Source organism: Drosophila obscura, unplaced genomic scaffold, assembly GCF_018151105.1.
Source record: "Drosophila obscura isolate BZ-5 IFL unplaced genomic scaffold, ASM1815110v1 contig_194, whole genome shotgun sequence".
NCBI classification, from domain to species: Eukaryota; Metazoa; Arthropoda; class Insecta; order Diptera; family Drosophilidae; genus Drosophila; species Drosophila obscura.
The window spans coordinates 987,991-1,003,926 of NW_024542783.1; the positions used below are offsets into that span (position 1 = coordinate 987,991).

General features: G+C 40.2%; 1 protein-coding gene and 2 long non-coding RNA genes across 22 annotated transcripts in view; 2 read left to right on the forward strand and 1 right to left on the reverse strand.

Annotated features, from left to right (window-relative positions):
- The window catches only part of LOC111075397 (forkhead box protein P1), a 345,608-nt gene that overhangs the window by 307,240 nt on the left and 22,432 nt on the right, over nt 1–15,936 (reverse strand). The window lies entirely within an intron of this gene.
- Nucleotides 1,637–2,704, forward strand: LOC111075400. Its single transcript, XR_005967939.1, has 3 exons — nt 1,637–1,757; nt 1,830–2,003; nt 2,077–2,704. It is a non-coding gene; the product is annotated as an uncharacterized LOC111075400 (long non-coding RNA).
- Nucleotides 6,595–7,088, forward strand: LOC111075399. The gene is made up of 3 exons (XR_002607937.1): nt 6,595–6,732; nt 6,794–6,943; nt 6,999–7,088. It is a non-coding gene; the product is annotated as an uncharacterized LOC111075399 (long non-coding RNA).

Consider the following 15,936-nt stretch of genomic DNA (forward strand, 5'->3'; position numbering starts at 1 on the left):
TTTTCGTTGTTCAAACTTGCGACGAGTTTCCAGAATGTTGTCTTTGTTTCCAAACATGACTCGAAGTTTATGTAGAATTTGATCAATGCTCGAGGAGAGAGGCGAATTGTTTGCAAGCACTGGCTTTGCCTTTAATGCGTGCGCAAATGAGTGAGCGCATAATGTCATCTTCAAATTTGAAAATGGCTTGAACATTTTTTATGCAGGTTAGCCAAACATCAATATTACCTTCGCCATTGAACTCAGGAACGCATTCTTTTATTACATTAAATGGGACACCTTTTTTTTTGCGCAGCTGTTCGTTTTCGTATTGCAGGTTTTCGATGGTTTATTCTAGTGTTGCAAAAGTACTATTTATCGGAGTTGGGCTGGAGCTGACATCTTTTTTGGTCTTCACTACTAATTCCATCGGCAATTCTTCCTTCCTCAACGTTTCGTTGTGTGCGCCGAAATCAACGAACAGGTCAGTATATCCGTCCTTGTCTGATAATGGTTTAGCTGATGCTGTGGGTACAGCGCCGTTGTCAGAGTCTCCAGAAATTTCGCCAATACCTTTTAATGCGTAGTTGATTTCGTTATTTTCTTTGTGTGTTTGGAACTGCGCCTTTATTGTCGATTATTGGTCCAGGTCCACGATCAAATGCAAGAATTTCATTCAGCATTGCGAACAAGCTGGCCTTACTACCCTCCGTGGGCAGATTTAATCGAGCACACCAAGCCTTAAATCCGAAAAGTGTATAGTTGTTGATGTCGAGACCATCCATTTTTATAGTTTTAGTCAGTAGCTTTTAGTTGAGTGGGAGTTTTAACTTTAGTGGGCTTCTGAACCAGTTGACAACGCGGGCTTTCTCGTCTCTGCTCGATCCAAAACTGATCTTGCTCTTCATTTTATTCTTTTCTTGTCTCCTTCTTATTCTTTGCGCTCTCTCTACATTGAGAGTGTCTCTATTTGTGATGGTGCTGAGAGTAGGGTTGGCTATCGTCAAGCAAATATCGATAATGATATAAAACAAGATATAACATAGAATATCATATCGAAGATATCATATCGTAATTAATATCGTCATATCGCCTTGAATATCGATAAAATCGGTATTAATGAGCTATATATTTTTTTTGGTAAATTAGTTTTTTTTAGCATGTGTATAAAAGTATAATAGTGCCATTAACCATACAGTATATACACTTATGGACAATATAATAGGTGTAAAGTTGTTTTTTTCTGGAGATATCGGTTTAAATCGATATAGACATAACATTTTATAAGGAAACTATCCTTTTTTAATATGATCACACTGTTTCGGTGGGAATTGGGGGAATTCTCGGATTTAATTAGCTTTCGGGATTGGCTAATAGCCATATGACATTAGACTTTGCTAACTGACTAGCTGGACTAATGTTCCATTCTGTCTCTCATGCTATCCCTCTCTACGCAGAAAAATTGTCTAAGTCTAATGTCATATGGCTATTAGACGGCAAATTCGGCTGGTCAATTAAATAGGTGTATGAAGCAAAACATTAAAATGTAGTTTATCAAGATAACTATTTGGTTTCAGAAGGTAAGGTATTAGGAATATTTAACTAAATTGGGACTTAACAGTCATTAAAATTTTAATAGATGGGCTGAGGGCGTCACTGCAGTGCGGAGGAGAGAAGGCTCATTCGACGAGATGAAGGAAAAATCCATTAATCCACGGCCAGGTTAATAAAACGATCTCAAAACTTCGTAACCAATGCCTTAAAACCGGGAAAAATAGGTGAAAATTATCTTTTAGGACCGACGATCGCATGGTTCAGTTGGTAAAACGCGACCCGTTCATGTCTTCCAGGACGATTGCCAACGAAGTTGGGAATAGTGTGTCATCACGGACCGTTCGGCGACGATTGGCAATAGGAAACCTACCAGGGTAGGATTGCTCCCAAGGTTCCTTCGCTTCGGTCGGCAAATTTACAGATGGCGACAAAATGTTTACTAGATCGTAGAACCTGGTGCGGACCGGAGGGTGAGAAAAAATGGCGTAATATCCTCTGTAGTGACGAAACTAAGATAAATTTATTTGGAAATGATGTCAAAAGGAATGTTCGTCGTCCGAAAGGCAAAGAATTTGATCCCAGGTACACATGTAAAGCTGTGAAACATGGAGGTGGTAACCTAATGGTATGCGGCTGCTTTTGCGTGGTATGGTGTTGGTCCGATTCATCGTATTGACGGAATAATGGACTGATTCGTATACAAAGATCTATAGAAGACGGTGATGCTACCATATGCCGAGGATAATATGCCAAGTTTTATGGAAGTTCCAGCAGGATAATGACCCGAAGCACGCCTCTCGAGTAGTAAAGGATTGGTTCCGAGAGAAAAGTGTGGATGTTCTTGGGTGGCCAAGTCAATCCCCGGAACTTAATCCCATCGAGAATCTCTGGGGTGAACTCAAAAGAGAGGTCGGAAAGACTTTTTGTCAGAATAATAATCAACTTTGGGATATTGTCCAAAAAGCATGGTACAACATTCCAATTGGAACTTGTCTCAAGTTAATATCCTCCATGCCAAGACGAATGGAGAAAGTCCTGCAAAATAATGGCGGATATACCGGGTATTAGCTGCCAGATACTCAATTTAATTTAAAGCAAGACCTAAAATAGTGAAATATCGATTTAATTTAAACATTTTTCTTCGTACACCTATTATTATATCCAGACAAAATTGGAGGATTTAAGGAAATATATAATTTTGTTGTAAATTTAACTGTTTTTACTTTTTGTTTAAGGAAAATTAATATAAGTTTTGAAAAAATCTTGATTGGTTGACATTAGAGAAGATTTTAATTGGAAATCAAATTTTTAAAAAGAAAAGTAAAGCACACCTATTATTTTGTCCATAAGTGTATACAGGAACAGAACATTCAGCTGAGCCACATTCGTATGAACTGGCACATCTACATATATACTGTATGGTTAGTGCTAGTTCGCACTACCTAAATATAAGATCAAGAAAAAATAACTAAAATATGAGATGAGATCCATTTTTCTCTGATTTCATCTATATGCAGTCGAATTAAGACGTAAAACTCAGAAGTTAGTTTGTCCAGTCCTTCCGTTCCAAATTTTCGCGAAATATGTATTTTGACAATATTTCTGGCATTAGGCGATTTCGAAGTGGGTTGATTGCTTTTATATTATTCTGAAAGGTACCCATCGAAAGTGCACAGTACAAAGTAAGCATGGGGGTGGATTATTTTCTTCGGCAATTCTAACACCAAGCAAAATGTGCTTTTTTTCTCCGAGCCGACAAAAATTGTTCGATATATTGTAAGAAATATCGATTTTCGTCAAATATCACTTTGAATATTAATATCGTTTTGAACTAAAATATCGCGTTTAAGTATCGATATAATATCGAGACCCATCCCTAGCTGAGAGCACAATTACAGTGGGCTTAATAGCTAGTATTATATATATGTACAGTAGTATTAGGGGATAGTACTGCTACACATTATACATGTTAAGTTAATAAAATAAGCATTTTAGTAAATCACTATCCAATCCGCTGACGGAATTTTCACTTAACAATTCCGCGCTCAATCCGCTAGCGTCCGCGGTGGCCACCTAGGGCGATTCGGACTTTCAAAGTTAATACAGTAATGCCACCTTTTTAAGCCGAATTCGGAAATATGCCCATGAGCTGCCTTGCAGTTGGCTGGTGCGGTACCAGCGACCGGTGAGAAGCCCGATCGGTTAGAAGCTCTGTCATAGCCCGCGGAAGCTGATTTGTGTCCACCCCATTTAAGAGCGCACGTTCTTCGAGTAGTTCCCGAATTGCAACTGGGTCGTCCTGTCCGTCGAACCTGATTCCCCATTTCCGAATCTGTTCCGCGATGTGGAAGAGTCCATGGCTGGTACGATCCACTGTGTGGGCGAGCGGCTGGTCTCCGTAACTGGAGGTCTAGGCAAATCGGCTGGCGTTACAAGGCGTGGTGGGCCAGGTGTGCTGTATTCGGCCGCGGTGGGGACTTGTAACCCGATTTTTGGGTTTGTTTTCCGCTGGTCAGATGTCCCAAAAGTGGTGGGCATGGGCGACCTGGAGCGTCTTGCTGGTTTGGCGTATTGCCGTTCAAGGTCTCCTAGTCGAACCCAGGCGTCCTGCGAGAGTGTTCCGGCGACTAATGCGGCGAATCTCTTGTCGTTCCTCGACCGTTCCTTCGTTGCCAAATCCGAATTCCTCGGCAAGGGCTTCCAGCTCGTCCCGACGGAGTTTGTAGATCCAGCTGGTGGTGACCCCTGGATTGTTATGGTGGTATGGTTCGTCGGGTTGACCATATTCGTGGGCTTCCATGGTGTGTTTCGGTGGTTAGTGGCACTGACTTACGTTTTGTTTGTGTTACTTCTGTACTGTAGAACTTTCGTTCGACACTCGTAGGTACGGCGCTGCTGCACTACTTGTTCGCGACCGGGTTTTTCGTGGGCGGGGTTTTTGTGCTTCACGGGTATTTGTCCTCGCTAGCCTAGTCTCTTTCGGAGGCTGTGGGTCTTTACTCCACAAAGCTCCTTATTAAGGTGTTCTCAAAGTTTCCTTAAAGTCGCCTTAAAGTTAAAGCCTCAAAAGTCCCTGTTCGGGCGCCACTTGTAAGATACCTATTTCAGGCTGGGATATGCAACGGCCTGTCCAGGGTCCTATCAAGAAATTTGTAGATCTTCTGGAACTTCAGGTTCGGGGCTGGCCTTGAAACGTCCGAAAGAGTAGTAGGCAAGGTGGGGGGAATTGATGACGCGCTAATTTCTGTTGGTTTTGGTTATTATTAAATTTTTATTCGTTTTACTTGTGTACAATTCGAGACCTGCTGGTCTTGCTAGAAGTGCTGTGGGCTGGTGGACTGCTCAGGGTAGTGTCTTGAGTTTGTGACTGCTTAGTGCAGTGTCTGATGGACTGCCTAGTACAGCCTCTTGGGTTCGGGCTGATGGACTGCCTTATACAGCCTCTGATGTTCGGGCTGATGGACTGCCTATTTCTTTGGCCGATCTTTCTTCTATCGCAAAGAAGTGGGTGACTGAGATTTAAGTGCTGTCTTTGCTGATTTCAAAATAATGCAAGAGGTGGGTTCTTTTCAATTGATGTGTGGACAAGAATGGGTAGAGTTGTTGATCGAGAGTTATTAATTTTAGTAATTGCGTGCGTTGCTTAAGACTATTTCCGGAGGTGCTCACACACCACTATTTGTGGAAAACAGTGTCTAGAGCCATGTTTCGTTGGCTCTGTGTATATCAGTTTGATTATTGTCTCCGACCAGCGTGGATGCGCTGACACTCCGCTGTTTGTGGCGATCCATGGTTAGAACCATGGTTCGTTACAGTCTACACCTACATGTCCCATTTCATCGTCATTTCATCATAAAACACTTTCGATCATTGATTCTGATACACAAAATAAGAGTTCTTCGTTGTGCTTTTTATAAATTACACCGTTGCACATTTCATAATATTCATGCTCCCGTTCTAATAATTTCTAATCTTTCTAATCTTTGACTTTTCTTTACTTTTGCATCGCAGTGCAGCTCGGTTTCGTCGTGCGGATTGTAAATTGCTAAAATCGGAGTTTCAATCAGCTTATTTTTTAACGTTTGAAATGCTTCTACCTCTACTTCTCTAAACTCAAATTTTTGATTCTTTCTTGTTGCATCATATAATGGCTTTGCTATTGTTGCGAAATCTTTGATGAACCTCCTAAAGTAAGAACATAGACCAATGAAGCTTTGAATTTCGTGCACTTTTTTGGGTACTGGGAAACTACTTATGGCGTCTATGCCCATCTCATTTGCACAAATGCCATTTCCTGTTACTGTATAGCCTAGAAAATTTACAGACGATTTCAAAAATTCGCATTTATCTAGTCGAAGATTTAAACTGTTGTCTAATACTCTTTTAAAAACTTCCTTAAGTATATCAAAGTGAGTGTTAATATTTTCTGAAGCAATTAATATGTCATCTAAGTAAATAATTACTCTACCATCTTTGACAATATTAGAACAAATTTTATTTATGTATCCTTGAAACGTAGGAGAGGCATTCTTTAGACCAAATGGCATTCTGGTGTATTCAAATTAACCTAAAGGCGTTGTAAACGAGGTATATTTGTTGGAATCCTCATGCATGAATACATGATGAAACCCATTTTTTATGGGTTCGTTCGGGCTTTCTCTGCTCGATCCAAAACTGATCTCGCTCTTCATTTTATTCTTTTCTTTTCTCCTTCTTATTCTTTGCGCTCTCTCTACATTGAGAGTGTCTCTATTTGTGTATATATAGTATTATTTATATGTACAGTAGTATTAGGGGATAGTACTGCTACACATTATACATGTTAAGTTAATAAAATAAGCATTTTAGTAAATCACTATCCAATCCGCTGACGGAATTTTCACTTAACAATTCCGCGCTCAATCCGCTAGCGTCCGCGGTGGCCACCTAGGGCGATTCGGACTTTCAAAGTTAATACAGTAATGCCACCTTTTTAAGCCGAATTCGGAGCAAGATATATAATCATTATTTATTTATCAATTATATTGAAAGCATTCTGTTTTTCTTTAATTAGGCATAAAAAAAAATGAATTGCAGTAAAACTTGCTTTTTGTGGTCATTTGTAGTTCTACCAGGTGGCAGGGCTTTAAAATGTCATCAGCTGAGTAAAGAAAAATAATCATACTAGCCAAAAAAAGAAGAAGAGAACACGCTCAAAATGTAAGTAAATTTTGCTCGTTTTTTTTTTGTTAATTGTTATACAATATGACTTTTTTTTAAGGGGAAAGCATCGCAAACCGAGTCAGCGTTCGGACATTGCCAGCAATTTTAACAAAGAGGACAGGGTGGTTGTTAGCGCAGCTTTGGAGGACTTGGGGCTTCAGCTGAATGCTTTGGGCCTCTAATTAAAACTGCAGAGGAGTGGCGAATTGTAAGTAGATTTAAAAAAGGAAATAGGATATTTTATTGACCATTGCCTTTTACAGGTATGGAAAGACTGAAGACCGGCCTTCAACAAAATTTCGCAAAAACAAGTCAGATGTTTGTTCTTTTTAAACAGCTGATTTCTGCCAGGTACGGAGAACTACCAGACAACTGCTAGATTTGTCGAGTAATTTATTTTGTTTGTCGCGCAAGAAATGGAATGTTTTTTTGCTTTAAGATTATAAAAGTACAGTTTTAAAAAATCAATAAATATCATCAATAAATATCATAAAATAACAACACTGCCCGTGCCCTAATGCAAGAAGCTCGGGCTGCTGCTGAGTACGAGCAATAGATAGAGATAGAGAATGCGAGAGAACAGCATAGATGCTGCAGCTGCAGTAGCAAAATGAAGGAGAAGATATAAAGAGGCGAAAGAACGGCCGCTGCCGTGAGTAATTATGGGCGGTTAAAATATTTATATAGAGTGGGCAATGAAAATAGCAAACAAAGGTGGAATTACGTTATTTTGCGCCACTGGCTATTGTTTGAGTAAAACTGCGAAATGAACCCTATTCGAATTGAATCTTGAAAGGTGTCACCTCTAGCCGTACTTCGAAGTCGGTTTGTGAAAATCTAAAAAAAAATGAAATCGCTCGGAATTCTGTAGCACGGCGGAAATGCGCGGATTCCCATTTCGCTAGTGATTTTTGTGGCACCCCTTATATTCTTCTAGCGGCCTGTTGTGTGAACAAAGATGTTCACTGCATTCCGTACGGTTACACTGCTCAGATAGCTGCTTGGTTTTGTTTAAAGTTAATAAAATGCTCTACTTCGGCTGGTGTCACTCTTCCCCAGGCATATCCCAAATATTTTATTGGCAAGGAAAATTTTGTTTATAAAAACCGTTCCACATACTTTTGCTATAATTTAAAAATCCATGCAATTTGGTGCACGCGTTGCGAAGATAGCCTCTTAAACATACATTTTTTTCTACAAATTTAATTAGGATATTAAGTATATATTTAAAAAATTGTATATTTCCCTTTTTTTTTTGCTACATCTGTTATCTACATCTACAATGTCGATAACACATCTAAAATGTAGATACTTCATACACAATGTAGATTCTACATCTTCTCTCAGAGTGTGTGCAAGTAAGAAAGAGAATGAGTAGCGTCAGAAGCGCTGCTGGAGGTGGGGGAACCAACTAAATATTAATTTCTTTATTCTGGCTTTAATTATGATGTGATCTGGTTCAGATTCGACAATTTAGAAGATATGATCATTCTCTGCGATTCTGAATTTTTAGTTTTGTCATATCTTAAAAAATGTGCCTGCCATAGATTTTCGTCCTTTGTGGGTACGGGGTAACATGAGTCTGGTAAAAAAATGCGGTTGCTCTAGCTTTTATAGTCTCTAAGAACTTCTGAGAACTTATTTTGCCGTTACACCTACTACCCCAACTAACAATGATTTCAATAAGCCATTTCCTGAAATTCTTACTGCTCCCTCTCAGCTGTATTCTCCTCTCAAGGTTATCTCTAAAATCACTACTACGGTTCTCGTTACCATTCATCATATTCCTTACTCTATTCCTGCTGCTCTGATTCCCTACACTCAAAAACAGTGTTCTCTACGGTACTTCTATGCTCACTACTAATACTGGCTTCTCAATCACAGGGTTCTCCATCGGCAAACCTGAGAATATTGCTCAAGCTATGCTCATATATATCGTCATGGAAAAGTGTGATCAGCCAACTCGGAAGACATTCGTTTACTTCATAAGCAAAACCCATTGAAGAGTAGCTTGAAGTTTCTTAATCTCTTTTTAGAAATCGTGAATGTATTCGAACTCGTCAAGGTTGGTGGACGATTGGAATATTCAGACCTACCAGACGGTCAAAAACATCAATTGTTGCGAATTATATTCGCCACTTGCATCTTCACAACTATCACGCAGGACCTAAGGAATTAGTCACTCTCATTGCTTTGGCATATTGGATCGTCAACGTCAGAGACATGGCACGTCGCTCCTGTTCGCTACAGACAAAAGTTGATAAAACAACCTATAGGTTTTCTTTACTTTCCTTACCACCATCTCGACTCTCTCCTACCCGATCTTTTGAACGCTGTGGAGTGAATTTTTTCGGGGCATCAAATGAACTGCTTGAACTCAAAAGGTTTATGGTCATGAAGGAGACTTTATTAATTTTTAATTTATTACTCCCAGGGCACCTTTGGGAAGCAGCCGTCAAAAGTGCGAAGGGACTCTTCAATCGAACATTGGCAAACACTAGGATCACGTTTGAATAGAACATGCTGCAGGCCAATACACAAGTTGGCAATTCCAGTAGTTTGAAAGCAATCATTTCAACGGTGCCGGGATGTTCGGTCATACTCTTACTATCATAAAATGTTGCATTGTATGTATGAACTTAAATGTATAATCACTTAAATGACCGTCGCTTTGTAGTACCTTACGCTCATTGTTACTCTCTTTGTTACGCTTTTGCATTAAATTTGTAATTGAACTCACCACATTAGAGGCCCGCTGTAACGAACCATGGCTTTACCCATGGCTAGTCACAAGCAGTGGAGAGGCAGCAGATCTACGCCGTTCGGAAACAATAATCGATCTAACATATAGCATACAGCCAACAAACCCTGGCTTTAGCCACGGTTCTCTACAAATAGCGGTGTGTTAAGCAACGCACGCAAGTTTTACACAGCAAAACACTTCCTCAACTCCACGGACCAACTAGCCAATTGTCAACGAAGCACCAAGCTTCGACCTTCTTACCCCACCCCACAATTATTGTTATTATTATTATTACTCATAAGTTAGCAATAATTAATTATTATTGTCAGCTGCTTAAAAAGTCCAAGATCGGCCGAAGAAGCAAGCAGTCCATCAGCCCGAAACCAAGACACGGCACTTGGCAGTCCATCCGCCCGAACACAAGAAACTACACGAGGCAGTCCATCAGCCCAAGCCCAAGACACTGCACTAGGCAGTCGATCATCCCGAACGCAAGACACTGCACTAGGCAGTCACAAACTCAAGACACTATACTAGGTAGTCCACCAGCCCGCATCACAACTTGCAAGACAAGCAGGTTCAAATTGTAAACAAACCAAGAACACTAAAAGCATTAAAAATAATAAACAAAACGACAGAAGTTATCGAGTCATCGAATTTCCCACCTTGCCTACCACTCTTTCGGTCATTCAGGGCCAGCGCCGAACCTTAAGTTCCGGCAGATCTAAAAATTTCTTGTAGAGGAACCCTGGACAGGCTGATGCATATCCCAGCCTGAAATAAGGTATCTTACAATTGGCACCCGAGCAGGGACTTTTGGTAACTTTAAGGCGAGTTTAAGGAAACTTTGAGAACACCTTAACACGCAGCTTCGTGGACTAACGGACCCACGGACACAGAAAGAAACTAGGCTAGCGAGGACCAATACCCGTCAAGCACAAAAACCGCGCCCACGCAAAGTCCGGTTGCGAAAAGAAGTGCCGCAGTGACGAGTGTTGAACGAAAGTGCTACAAGAAGTACCAAAAACCAAACGTAAGTCAGTGCCACTAACTGCAGAAATACACCATGGAAGCCCACGAAGACTGCCAATCCAATAAATTTTTGCCTGAGGGAGTCCTTACCAATGCAGGGGTCACAGTCAGCTGGGTCTACAAACTCCGTCGGGACGAGCTGGAAGCCCTTGCGGAAGAAGTTGGATGGAACGATGGAACGGTCAAGGAAAGAGATTCGCCGCATTAGTAGCCGGAACACTCTCGCAAGACGCCTGGGTTCGACTAGGAGACCTTGAACGGCAATACGCCAAACCAGCAAGACGCTCCAGGTCGCCCATGCCCACCACTTCTGGGACATCTGACCAGCGGAAAACAGACCCAAAAATTCGGGTTACAAGTCCCCACCGCGGCCGAATACAGCACACCTGGCCCACCACGCCTTGTAACGCCAGCCGATTTGCCTAAACCTCCAGTTACGGAGACCAGCCGCTCGCCCACACAGTGGATCGTACCAGCCATGGACTCTTCCATAGAGGGACGCCATCACAGCCACACCGCCCACATCGCGGAACAGATTCGGAAATGGGGAATCAGGTTCGACGGACAGGACGACCCAGTTGCATTTCGGGAACTACTCGAAGAACGTGCGCTCTTAAATGGGGTGGACACAAATCAGCTTCCGCGGGCTATGACAGAGCTTCTAACCGATCGGGCTTCTCACCGGTCGCTGGTACCGCACCAGCCAACTGCAAGGCAGCTCATGGGCATATTTCCGAATTCGGCTTAAAAAGGTGGCATTACTGTATTAACTTTGAAAGTCCGAATCGCCCTAGGTGGCCACCGCGGACGCTAGCGGATTGAGCGCGGAATTATTAAGTGAAAATTCCGTCAGCGGATTGGATAGTGATTTACTAAAATGCTTATTTTATTAACTTAACATGTATAATGTGTAGCAGTACTATCCCCTAATACTACTGTACATACATATAATACTAGCTATTAAGCCCACTGTAATTGTGCTCTCAGCTAGGGATGGGTCTCGATATTATATCGATACTTAAATGCGATATTTTAGTTCAAAACGATATTAATATTCAAAGTGATATTTGACGAAAATCGATATTTCTTACAATATATCGAACAATTTTTGTCGGCTCGGAGAAAAAAAGCACATTTTGCTTGGTGTTAGAATTGCCGAAGAAAAAAATCCACCCCCATGCTTACTTTGTACTGTGCACTTTCGATGGGTACCTTTCAGAATAATATAAAAGCAATCAACCCACTTCGAAATCGCCTAATGCCAGAAATATTGTCAAAATACATATTTCGCGAAAATTTGGAACGGAAGGACTGGACAAACTAACTTCTGAGTTTTACGTCTTAATTCGACTGCATATAGATGAAATCAGAGAAAAATGGATCTCATCTCATATTTTAGTTATTTTTTCTTGATCTTATATTTAGGTAGTGCGAACTAGCACTAACCATACAGTATATATGTAGATGTGCCAGTTCATACGAATGTGGCTCAGCTGAATGTTCTGTTCCTGTATACACTTATGGACAAAATAATAGGTGTGCTTTACTTTTCTTTTTAAAAATTTGATTTCCAATTAAAATTTTCTCTAATGTCAACCAATCAAGATTTTTTCAAAACTTATATTAATTTTCCTTAAACAAAAAGTAAAAACAGTTAAATTTACAACAAAATTATATATTTCCTTAAATCCTCCAATTTTGTCTGGATATAATAATAGGTGTACGAAGAAAAATGTTTAAATTAAATCGATATTTCACTATTTTAGGTCTTGCTTTAAATTAAATTGAGTATCTGGCAGCTAATACCCGGTATATCCGCCATTATTTTGCAGGACTTTCTCCATTCGTCTTGGCATGGAGGATATTAACTTGAGACAAGTTCCAATTGGAATGTTGTACCATGCTTTTTGGACAATATCCCAAAGTTGATTATTATTCTGACAAAAAGTCTTTCCGACCTCTCTTTTGAGTTCACCCCAGAGATTCTCGATGGGATTAAGTTCCGGGGATTGACTTGGCCACCCAAGAACATCCACACTTTTCTCTCGGAACCAATCCTTTACTACTCGAGAGGCGTGCTTCGGGTCATTATCCTGCTGGAACTTCCATAAAACTTGGCATATTATCCTCGGCATATGGTAGCATCACCGTCTTCTATAGATCTTTGTATACGAATCTGTCCATTATTCCGTCAATACGATGAATCGGACCAACACCATACCACGCAAAAGCAGCCGCATACCATTAGGTTACCACCTCCATGTTTCACAGCTTTACATGTGTACCTGGGATCAAATTCTTTGCCTTTCGGACGACGAACATTCCTTTTGACATCATTTCCAAATAAATTTATCTTAGTTTCGTCACTACAGAGGATATTACGCCATTTTTTCTCACCCTCCGGTCCGCACCAGGTTCTACGATCTGGTGAAAATTTTTTCGCCATCTGTAAATTTGCCGACCGAAGCGAAGGAACCTTGGGAGCAATCCTACCCTGGTAGGTTTCCTATTGCCAATCGTCGCCGAACGGTCCGTGATGACACAATATTCCCAACTTCGTTGGCAATCGTCCTGGAAGACATGAACGGGTCGCGTTTTACCAACTGAACCATACGATCGTCGGTCCTAAAAGATAATTTTCACCTATTTTTCCCGGTTTTAAGGCATTGGTTACGAAGTTTTGAGATCGTTTTATTAACCTGGCCATGGATTTATGGATTTTTCCTTCATCTCGTCGAATGAGCCTTCTCTCCTCCGCACTGCAGTGACGCCCTCAGCCCATCTATTACAATTTTAATGACTGTTAAGTCCCAATTTAGTTAAATATTCCTAATACCTTACCTTCTGAAACCAAATAGTTATCTTGATAAACTACATTTTAATGTTTTGCTTCATACACCTATTTAATTGACCAGCCGAATTTGCCGTCTAATAGCCATATGACATTAGACTTAGACAATTTTTCTGCGTAGAGAGGGATAGCATGAGAGACAGAATGGAACATTAGTCCAGCTAGTCAGTTAGCAAAGTCTAATGTCATATGGCTATTAGCCAATCCCGAAAGCTAATTAAATCCGAGAATTCCCCCAATTCCCACCGAAACAGTGTGATCATATTAAAAAAGGATAGTTTCCTTATAAAATGTTATGTCTATATCGATTTAAACCGATATCTCCAGAAAAAAACAACTTTACACCTTTTATATTGTCCATAAGTGTATATACTGTATGGTTAATGGCACTATTATACTTTTATACACATGCTAAAAAAAACTAATTTACCAAAAAAAATATATAGCTCATTAATACCGATTTTATCGATATTCAAGGCGATATGACGATATTAATTACGATATGATATCTTCGATATGATATTCTATGTGATATCTTGTTTTATATCATTATCGATATTTGCTTGACGATAGCCAACCCTACTCTCAGCACCATCACAAATAGAGACACTCTCAATGTAGAGAGAGCGAAAAGAATAAGAAGGAGACAAGAAAAGAATAAAATGAAGAGCGAGATCAGTTTTGGATCGAGCAGAGACGAGAAAGCCCGCGTTGTCAACTGGTTCAGAAGCCCACTAAAGTTAAAACTCCCACTCAACTAAAAGCTACTGACTAAAACTATAAAAATGGATGGTCTCGACATCAACAACTATACACTTTTCGGATTTAAGGCTTGGTGTGCTCGATTAAATCTGCCCACGGAGGGTAGTAAGGCCAGCTTGTTCGCAATGCTGAATGAAATTCTTGCATTTGATCGTGGACCTGGACCAATAATCGACAATAAAGGCGCAGTTCCAAACACACAAAGAAAATAACGAAATCAACTACGCATTAAAAGGTATTGGCGAAATTTCTGGAGACTCTGACAACGGCGCTGTACCCACAGCATCAGCTAAACCATTATCAGACAAGGACGGATATACTGACCTGTTCGTTGATTTCCGGCGCACACAACGAAACGTTGAGGAAGGAAGAATTGCCGATGGAATTAGTAGTGAAGACCAAAAAAGATGTCAGCTCCAGCCCAACTCCGATAAATAGTACTTTTGCAACACTAGAATAAACCATCGAAAACCTGCAATACGAAAACGAACAGCTGCGCAAAAAAAAAGGTTTCCCATTTAATGTAATAAAAGAATGCGTTCCTGAGTTCAATGGCGAAGGTAATATTGATGTTTGGCTAACCTGCATAAAAAATGTTCAAGCCATTTTCAAATTTGAAGATGACATTATGCGCTCACTTATTTGCGCACGCATTAAAGGCAAAGCCAGTGCTTGCAAACAATTCGCCTCTCTCCTCGAGCATTGATCAAATTCTACATAAACTTCGAGTCATGTTTGGAAACAAAGACAACATTCTGGAAACTCGTCGCAAGTTTGAACAACGAAAATGGATATATGATGAAAAGTTTGTGGGCCACTATCATGAAAATTTGCTACTTGCCAAAGATCTAAATATGAACAAACCATACAATACCTGATTGATGGAATCCCGGATCAACAGTTACGCAATCAAGCCTTTCTTCAATGTTTTGTCTCGGCAGAGGCTATGATTATGGCATTCCAGCACCTGAACAGACCTCGTCCACCACCCACTAAGATGCGCCCTTTCTTGATGGACGTTCAGAAGTACACAGGAACTATGTCAGATGTAAGCCAAAAGGGACCACCACTACTTCGTACGCCCAGATGGAGCTTGCTATGCCTGTACGGGCATGTGGCCAGAGATTGCAAGCTGTATAAAAAGAACATCAAAGAAACTAAAAAATGAGTTTCATCATGTATTCATGCATGAGGATTCCAACAAATATACCTGGTTTACAACGCAGTTAGGACAATTTGAATACACCAGAATGCCATTTGGTGTAAAGAATGCATCTCCTACGTTTCAAGGATACATAAATAACATTTTTTCTAATATGGTCAAAGATGGTAGAGTAATTATTTACTTAGATGACATATTAATTGCTTCAGAAAATATTAACACTCACTTTGAGATACTTAAGGAAGTTTTTAAAAGAGTAGTAGACAACAGTTTAAATCTTCGACTAGATAAATGCGAATTTTTGAAATCGTCTGTTAATTTTCTAGGCTATACAGTAACAGGAAATGGCATTTGTGCAAATGAGATGGGCATAGACGCCATAAGTAGTTTCCCAGTACCCAAAAAAGTGCACGAAATTCAAAGCTTCATTGGTCTATGTTCTTACTTTAGGAGGTTCATCAAAGATTTCGCAACAATAGCAAAGCCATTATATGATGCAACAAGAAAGGATCAAAAATTTGAGTTTAGAGAAGTAGAGGTAGAAGCATTTCAAACGTTAAAAAATAAGCTGATTGAAACTCCGATTTTAGCAATTTACAATCCGCACGACGAAACCGAGCTGCACTGCGATGCAAAAGTAAAGAAAAGTCA